This window comes from Centroberyx gerrardi, chromosome 15 (genome assembly GCF_048128805.1).
Source record: "Centroberyx gerrardi isolate f3 chromosome 15, fCenGer3.hap1.cur.20231027, whole genome shotgun sequence".
Taxonomy (NCBI): Eukaryota; Metazoa; Chordata; class Actinopteri; order Beryciformes; family Berycidae; genus Centroberyx; species Centroberyx gerrardi.
In genome coordinates, this window is record NC_136011.1 from 29684127 (window position 1) to 29694126 (window position 10000).

Below are 10000 nucleotides of genomic sequence, written 5' to 3' on the forward strand. Positions count from 1 at the left end.
ATGTCGGCCATCTTGATTAAGGTCACTGAGCCGGTCAGAGCCTCTGCAGGCTGGGTGGAGCTGTAGCAGGTGAGGTGTGTCTTTACCTTCTGCAGGTACAGCACCAGGCCCTTCAGCATGGCGTAGAAAGACTTCCATCCTCTCTTACCCCGCGGAGCTGGGGGAACAAGGCATGATGGGAAATTACATATCACAACTACCAGCAAGGGATGCTTCAGTATCACTTTTACACCGATAATAGTGAGTCTGAATACAAAATTGTATGCATTGTTCATCAGTTTTACTACTACTACTACCACTAATAATAAAATGTATTGATATAGCGCTAATAACTCAAAATACTTTACAGCATAAAAACAGCATTAAAAAACAGTTTAAGTATACTTAAAACTAACAATACAATCATTCAGAAAATGAATTTGATGATTGACATGTGACCAATTTTTCTCCATCAGAGATTTAACATCCTGCTGTGTGTGAAAAACACCAAATGTGAATTCACTGTGCTGATGTCTGACATGTTAAATGGAGAATATAAGGGATAACATCCAAAACTGATGACTTACGAATATTATCTTTGTTTTTATAATGCTTTTTTTTTTAGTGTTCCTACACAGTTAAAATTTTCAAATTCCATACTTTTCCAAACCTTACTTTGCCTCTGCTGACTAGGCCAGAGTCTATAGATGAAGATTTTAATTCACAGTGACAAATGATAGGGGTCTAAAACCACATAAAATGTGTAGATTAGGACAGTACAACAATATGTTTCCATGCTTTTCCAAACATTTTTGTGCAATTTCCCAGTTCATCAAGACCTGGAAATGACCAAATTCTTTGTCCATACAACTCAAGACTTGTTTGGGAACCCTGGCTTTCCTTAGCAGAATTACAAAGTGCTTACAAACAGCCTGACACAGAATTTAAAAAGGGGTCACCTACTTCTCTCAACAATAGTAACACGAAGAAGAAGTAGAAGAAGAAGAAGAAGAAGAAGAAGGAGGAGGAGGAGGAAGAAGAGGAAGGAGGAAGAAGAAGAAGAAAAAGAAGGAAAAGAAGAAACAGGAGGAGGAGGAAGGAGGAAGAAGAGGAAGAAGAAGAAGGAGAAGAAGGAGGAGGAGGAAGAAGAGGAAGGAGGAAGAAGAAGAAGAAAAAGAAGAAGGAAAAGAAGAAACAGGAGGAGGAGGAAGGAGGAAGAAGAGGAAGAAGAAGAAGAAGGAGGAGGAGAAGAAGGAGGAGGAGGAAGAAGAAGAAGGAGGAAGAAGAAGAAAAAGAAGAAAAAGAAGAAAAAGAAGAAGAAGGAAAAGAAGAAACAGGAGGAGCAGAAAGGAGGAAGAAGAGGAAGAAAAAGAAGGAAAAGAAGAAACAGGAGGAGGAGGAAGGAGGAAGAGGAAGGAGGAAGAACAAGAAGAAGAAGAAGAAGGAGAAGAAGGAGGAGGAGGAAGAAGAGGAAGGAGGAAGAAGAAGAAAAAGAAGAAGGAAAAGAAGAAACGGGAGGAGCAGGAAGGAGGAAGAAGAGGAAGAAGAAGAAGAAGGAGGAGAAGGAGAAGGAGGAGGAAGTAGAAGCAGCAGAAGTATAGATATTAGAGTGCCACCTACTCCTCTTTCCGTCCGGGTCGGCGTGGACTTTGCGGACCAGGAAGCCGTTCTTGTAGAGCTCGGCGTCGGACTGCTGGGCCACGCCCACCAGAGGGTTTCCTCCACTCCCCAGCCGCTTCATGGTGTGGGAGGCGGAGTCTGTCCGGACGTCGGCCAGCTCCGACATCGACTTCCTCAACTCCTCCTCGTCGCTTAGGGAGGAAGAACACAAACCAATCACTGGCACTGTCATTATCCAGCTGGGTTTCCTTCAGATCCAATGGGAAACTGATGCTGAATTTCTTAATATTCTTCATATAAATTTATTCTTCATAATAAATACATTAATCGTGTTTTTTCTGGGTTCATTCAGCAGTGGAGATGCAACACAACAACAACAAAGATCATCATCATCTCATCTCTTTACCTCATCTCATTATCTTTACATTATCTCATCTCATCTCATAATTTTCACATTATCTCATCTTGTCTCATTATCTCATCTCATTGTGTTAAGATTATCTCATCTCATTATCTTCACATTATCTCATCATCTCATTATCTTCACATTATCTCATCTCATTATCTCATCATCTTATTATATTCGCATCATCTCAATTCATCATCTCAACTCATCTTCACGTTATTTCATCTCATTATCTCATCATCATCTCATTATCTTTACATTATCTCATCCCATTATCTCGACTCATCTTCACATGATCTCATCTCATTATATCGTCTCATCAAAATTCATCTCATTATTTATCGTTCTCTTCTCAACTCCTCATCACACCATGTGATGATCTTGTCTCATCAACTCATCTCAACCTCTCATCTCGTATCTCATTTTATTATCTCGGCTCATCATTTCATAATCTTTTCTAACCATTTAATTTAATAATTTTATCTGACCATCATCTCAAGTTATCTTGTCTCATCAACTCATCTCAACATCTCATCTAATAGGCCTATCTCATTTTATCTCATTTTATCATCTCATTATTTTATCTCATTTATCATCTCATTTTATCTCAACTCCTTTCACCACACCATCTGATCATCTCATCTCATTTCATCATCTTATCTACTCATCTAATTCTCATCTCATCTATTCTTATATCTCATTTCATCATCTCATCAAAACTAATATCTCATGTCTGCTCATCATCATTCCTTCATTTCACTTATCGTTATCTCATCTCATCTAATTTTATCTCATCATTACATCATATCATCACTTATCGTTCTCATCTCAGCTCCTCTCATCACACCATCTGATGATCTTGTCTCATCAACTCATCTCAATATCTCATTTTATCTCAGCTCATCATTTCATAATCTTTTCTAACCAACTAATTTCATAATTCATCTGAATTTATCATCTCATCATCACTTATCTCATCATCATCTCAAGTTCTCACATTATCTTGTCTCAACTCACCTAAACATCTCATCTCATATCTCATTTTATTATCTCATCTCATTATCTTATCAAACCATCTCATTTCCTCGTTGCATCTCATCATCATCATTATCACCTCATTATCTCATCTCACGTTCTCATCACATTATCTTGTCTCATCAACTCATTGTTTCAACTCCTAATCACACCATCTGATCATCTTGTCTAATTCAACTCATCTCATATCTCATTTTATTGTCTCATTTCATCTTTGTAGCTATTTATCTCATCTCAGTATCTATTCTAATGTCATTTTATCATTTCATCTCATCATTTCCTAACCCTAACCCTCTCATAACATCATCTTGTCTCAACTAATTTCAACATCTCATGTCACCATCTCATCTCATCTATCTAATTTCATCACCTCATCATCGTTTCGTCTCATAACTTATTTCATCCCATCATCACTTATCGTTATCTCATCTCAGCTCCTCTCATCACACTCTGATCTTGTCTTGTCAACTGATTTCAAGATCTCATTATCTAATATCTCATTTCATTATCTCATCTAATATGATTTCACCATTTAATCTCATTTAATCATGTCATCGCTTAATATCTCACCATCTAATCACATTATCTTGTCTGACTCATCTCAACATCTGATGTCATCTCATCTGATGTCTCATTTCATCATAATCATTTCATCATCTCATCCTCATTTATTATCTCATCTTAACATCTCATCATCTCATTTCATTATCTCGTCTCATCATCATCTCATCAGAAAATGTTCAGATTTGGCCAGTACAGACTGAAAGAGAACGAGAGACAGAGAACAAGATCAAGAGAGAAAGAGAGAGAACGACAGAAAGAGAGAGAACGACAAAAAGAGAGAGAAATATAGAACAGAAAGAGAAAGGAGGAAAGAGAAACAGGCTGAACATGAGATGAGAAAGCTTACATCTGCATACAAGACGCCTGTGTGTGTGTGTGTGTGTGTGTGTGTGTCCACAGTTAAGCATGGGCGTTGGGACGGTGACCTGTAATTACAGTGAGGAAAGCAGGGAATGGTAACCATGGCAACAGAGGTTTTAAATTAGGGTGTCAGGGCAGCAGGGAGGCGCACGCACACACACACACATACGCTCACACACATATACATATGCATATGCAAACATACACACACTATATACATACAGTATGCATACATACATACACACACACACACAGGTCTAGACACACATACACAATACACACACACAAATGCAGACACACACACTGGAGACACATTTACAGTCACTCACACACAAACACGCAGAGACTGGAGACAAACACACACGCACATACAGAGCATAAACACACACACACAAACTGGAGACGCCCACACACACAACGCATAAACGCATGTACACACACACACACACAAAGAACACACACACTTGTAGATTTTTCAGCATTACAGTTAGTTCCAGTAACAAAGGGAAACCAGTGAAACCAGTCTGAACCAGTGAAGCTTCACACTGAACAGGAACTCACATCGTCCACTGCAGCTTCTCGTTCTTGATGGAGCTGTACAGAGCCTGCAGGGAGACAACACAGTGTCAGACAGTGTGTGTGTGTGTGTGTGTGTGTGTGTGTGTGTGTGAGTGTGTGTGTGTGAGTAAATTTTGGGACCCTTGGCTTTCTTCTTTAATGCTCTCCCTGATGCATGAAAATGTGACCGATCAATGAATGAATTAATCAATCACATGGTTCTGTAAGCAGGGCGATTTATCTCAGTAATTAATCTCAAAGCATATTTGCACAAAAACAGAGATGACAAAAACATCAAGATGACAACAGAGAGACGAACTGAACAGAAACCAAATGGTCTTAAAGGCAGTTCACTGAAACAAAATAATATATATACAGTATATATGTAAAGACAGACACATCTCCAAAAGAAAGAAAAAAATCAACATGACAACAGAGAGACGAACTGGACAACTGAACCCAAATGAACTTAAAGGGGAAGTTCACTGTAAAAAAACAAATAAAAAAAACAACGAATCTATTATGGTTCTATAATCAGGGCAAATCGAGCAACAATTCATCTCAGTAATTCATCTCAAAGCATATTTGCACAAAAACAGAGACGAACTGAACTGAAACCAAACGGCCTTAAAGGGGCAGTTCACTGAAAAAAAAAAAAAGAAAAGCTCATATTTATCATGACAGTCATCTCACTCCCAAAACCTTAAACATTTGTCTTCTGTCTTGAGCAAATTCCTTCAGTTTATGAATCTGTTCTGTTCCGGATGAATCTCCTCCGACTGAAAACAGTAAGTCCTCCTCTACAGAACGACTGACAGCTCGACATGAAACCAGTGACGGACAGCAGGGAAACACGTCAACAGACTGGATCCTCTGTGGAAAAACTGCCCATCTGCTATTGGCTGGTCTTTGGTGCTGCTGGCTCCTTCTATAGATTACAGCAGGGGTGCGTTCAACAGCCCCAACACGTAGCAAACAGGGAGTTAAAAGAAAATGTAGTGCGTCGAACCATCTGTTGCAGAGCGGCGGTTCTGTGCGTTCTCCTCGAAGAATTCTCTGAGCCAATTGCGGATCTGCGTGACGGGCGCTGCCAATGAAAATGCAGAATCACCCCGAACTGGATCAAACGTACCTCAAAATCTGTTGAAAAACGTTTCACCCCTTTCTGAGCAAACGTTTTCCATCGTAGAAAAACGGTGCAAGCTTTGAACACAGCCCAGGTGGTGACATCACCTGGTACCAAAGATCAGCCAATAGCAGATGGCCATTACAGTAGCATGATTTTTACCTTTAGTTGTCAGGATTTACACAGATTTGCATTTGGAGTTCAGTTCCTCTTTCAAGAACCCAACTTTATTGACACATACATTTTAAAAATATTTTTCTCCAAAACATATACCTGCAGGTTCTGCTGCAGGGTTCTACCTTCTTCTTGTGGGTCTGCAGGTATATATAGTATGACTTTAGAGTATTGATATATAAAATAATCTATATATTTCTCTTCAAAACATATTTCTAGGTTCTGCTGGGCTCTACCTTCTTCCTGGTGGGTATATATATATATGGTACGACTTTAGTATACTGATAAATAAAATAAACGTTATATTTTTCTCCAAAACGTATACGTGTAGGTTCTGCAGGGTTCTACCTTCTTCCTGCGGGCCTGCGGATGGTTCTGTCCGTCCTGGGTTTTCCCCAGCAGGTCGGGGAAGGCGAGGGGTTTGAGGGAGCGGGAGCGCGGCGCTCTGGGATACCGGAACGGGTCCGTCGCCCTCGAGTCCCGCCCGCTGCGGACCGAGCAGAGCGACCGCGAACGCATCCGGCCCGTCGAGTGGATGCTGTTGACGCCGATCATCGCGACGAGCCAATAGGAGGCGAGTCCAGAGGAGGTTAGGGGCGGAGTCAGGAGGGTTCAGCAGAGGAGATTAGTCCAGGCTTCCTCTAATTCAGCTTTAATATCGTCCTTCTAAACTAATACGAGTCTTTGTGGTAAAGAAAACAGGGATCCAGAGAAAGAGAACTTGAAACAAGAAACCAAGAGAAATCTGTTCACAGGCAGAAATTGGTCCAACTGGCAGCTTGGAAAGCAACTTTAATTAGTCCATAAATATATTTTTTTTATGGTTTTAGTTTCATTAAATGGTATAAAGTGGAGAGTGACAGAAGAGATCAGAGAAAGATGCACAACAAAAGGTTTCAAACCCTCAACGTCACGATTTCCTGATTCGCTCCTGAACCACCGGGACGCTTTCAGGAAACTAAACTCCTCTTTCCTTTCCAAACCAGACACTTTTACTATTTTACCGGCCAAATATGATTTTCAGAAGAGTACAGAACCTCCAGATGGCCTCCAAATATTTCAGAAATATTGATGATAAACTTCAGGTAACGATTTCTGTTTAACCAAAATGGATAAACAGTGTTTTGGAACGCAACACTAATTGTTTATTGAAAATTACAGTCAAGTCTCCAAATTCACCGGCCAGTTTCACTATTTTAGCAGCCAGCCAGATGTCAAGACGATCAAGTTTAGGACTGCAGAGTGAAAACCCTCTGTCTCCAAAATGTCTTTTCAGGAACGAAGACAAACCTTTGATTTTAGATCGACCGCCGTGTGTTTCAGAGTTTATCCAGAGGGGTTTAAAAAGGTTTCATAAGCACTAAGGGCTTTGTAATTTTCTCAACCAGTGAAGGAGCAAGAAATCCTCCAGAACAGGACTCTACTGGTGTTCGGTTAGCTGCAGAGACTAACTGAGCGTTCACAGTCAGAATTGATCAGCGTCCGCCTGCTGTTTTGTTTTTGTCCTCAGCAGAAGTCGGCCTCCTGCATTATGGATCCGGCTCGATTCATTATGCATAAAACACACTGGAGCTAATCCTCCGGCTGCCGCCTGTCAGCAGCCAGCTGGCTGGATCCGCTCAAGTGTTTTGAGGCAAACGCTCTGCCAGCAGCCGGGCCGCTCCGCCGGGCCGCGCCGCGCCGCAGAGACTGAGCCGGGACGCACTGGGAGGGTTTATAATGCGATATTATCGTTTTATTATCGTTTATCGTCTTTCTGTAGAATCATATCGCGATTAAATGATAATATTGAATTATCGCGATACCCAATTCTTGTTGAAATTAATGAAAAAAAGCAAAAACTGATTTCTCATTTCTTATCAAATGAGATCTCGAGCGAATCAGGCAGTATCAGTTGAAAATCAGTGTTTTATGTCACTATTAATTTGACTGTTTAACGTGATTTCGCGAATGTTAGCAGGTGTCATTCTGTATCGATATTTAAATAATTGATCAGGATCATCATGATCATAATTCTGTCAGCTGTGGTTAGTTGTCAGTGTGTCTCTGCACCAACGTCAGCAGATCTACTTCCTGGTCGTTCCTTGTCCTTGGTGAATAAAAACGCTGCAGAAGAAGAAGAAGAAGAAGAGCAGGAACCTGGAGCATCAGATAAACCTTCAGCCTCTCTGTGTGCCTCACTGACTCTAATCCCTCAAATTCAGGAGCGGTGATGCGCAATTCATCAGCACACACTCCTGCAAATGCTTTGTCACACACACACACACACACACACACGGCCCACCTAACGCCCCTCTACACACACCTCTACACACACCGACCCAAACAGAGATGGGCGGCTGCACAGTGAGTCCTGGGGAATCTGTGAGCCGCAGCGCCGACAGCTGCAGCTTCACACAAAAATCCAAAACTGAGATTTTGGAACTGCGGCGTTTTTTTTCTGTGTTTTTTTTTCCCCCGGCGGAGAGGAAGCTGTTGCGCTCAGCTTCCTGCCGCCGCCGAGAATCCAACCTGACTACAGATGAAGCTGCGTGACGGAGGAGGCTGAGCAGCAACACCTCACACACACACACACACACACACACACACACACGCCCGAAAACAGACAGGGGCGAGCGAGTCCACCCACACAGTCTCAGACAGAGAGAGAGAGAGAGAGAGAGAGAGAGAGATCCAAAACTGACGTCAGATCAGCCACAACAAGCTCTGACTACTGATGAAGGGAAGGAGCAGACAGACAGAGGAGAAGCGAGGGATGAGCAGACAGAAAAAAGAGAAGAGAAGAAGAGATGCCAGTTTCTCCTGTTGCTCTCTGATAAGCATGAAGAAGAGAGAATCCCTCCTCCTCTCTTTCTTCTCTCTTTCAGTGTCGATCCCTCTGTCCTCCAACTTGCCCACGCTTCTCTCGCTTGTTGTCGTCTTCCTCCTCCTCCTCTTCTTCTTCTTCTTCCTCCTCCTCTTCTTCTTCTTCTTCAGGAGAATCCCTCGCTCAGGTGAACACAGACAGATAGCGGTGCCTCCTTCACTCCTCTGTCCCTCCTCCTCTCCTCTTTTTTTCTTCTTCTTCTTCTTCTTCTTCTTCTCTCCGGTGTTTCTTCATCCCTCCGACAGCGCTGGTGTGAATGTGAACTGTTGTGGAGCGATCGCAGCTCTCCTCTCCTCTCTCTCTCTATCAGTTCAGGCTGAGTGTCTCTCTCTCTCTCTCTCTCTCTCCCCTCCTCTCTCTCTCTCTCTCTCCCCCCTCCTCTCTCTGTCTCTCTCTCTCTCTCTGTCTCTCTCCCTCTCTCTCTCACTGTCCTTTCCCTCGCTCTCTCAATGCGCATTTCTCTAAGACCAAGCAGCCAATCACGGCGCGGGTTTCGCAGCTAGATCCCGCCCCCCCCCTCCCCTCCCCTCCTTGGAGAGTGTCAATCATCCAGGCTTCACAGAGCTGCTGGGAAACACATTCAGCTCCACAAACACCGAAGATGTGACTGAAAATATTAAAAATAAAGATATTGACTGATAAACATCTGACTGTTTGAATCTGAATATATTGGAAATTAACCGTCAATAATAATAATAATAAACTCTATTTCTACTGTTTCTTTATTTCTCAGATCTAAAATCAGCGGTTTACAAAAAGATTTACAGGAAGGCATAAAACCAAGAATATGAAACGTATTGTTTATTGTTTGTATTCTATTTTATTGCTTTTATTCTTTTATTATTTCTGCTGCTCATTTTATATTCTATTTTACTGATTGTGTTGCTTTTATTCTTTTATTATTTCTCCTGTTTTGTATTGCTCATTTCATATTCTGTTTGTGTTTTCTCTTTCCTCCCTGCAGCTCAGTTTCTCCTCTGGGATCGATGGAGTTTCATCTCACAACGAGAGAGAGAGAGAGAGAGAGAGAAAACAGGTTAAAAGAAGAAGAAAATAACGACATACAGAAAATGAATTTAGATTAAAAAAACATAAGAAACAACACCAGATTAAAAAGTGGGGAAGAATAACAACAACAGTCTGAGTATCTGCTGCTGGTCTGTTTTACATGTCGCGGCGTCTATTTGTTTCTTCTACTGTGTTTCTACTGCAGAAAATGAAAATGAAAATTGAAAATGTTTAGCGGAACACAATAAAACAGATTTACTGGATTCTATGATCATGATGCAAATGGTATCCATGTGACTCTAAA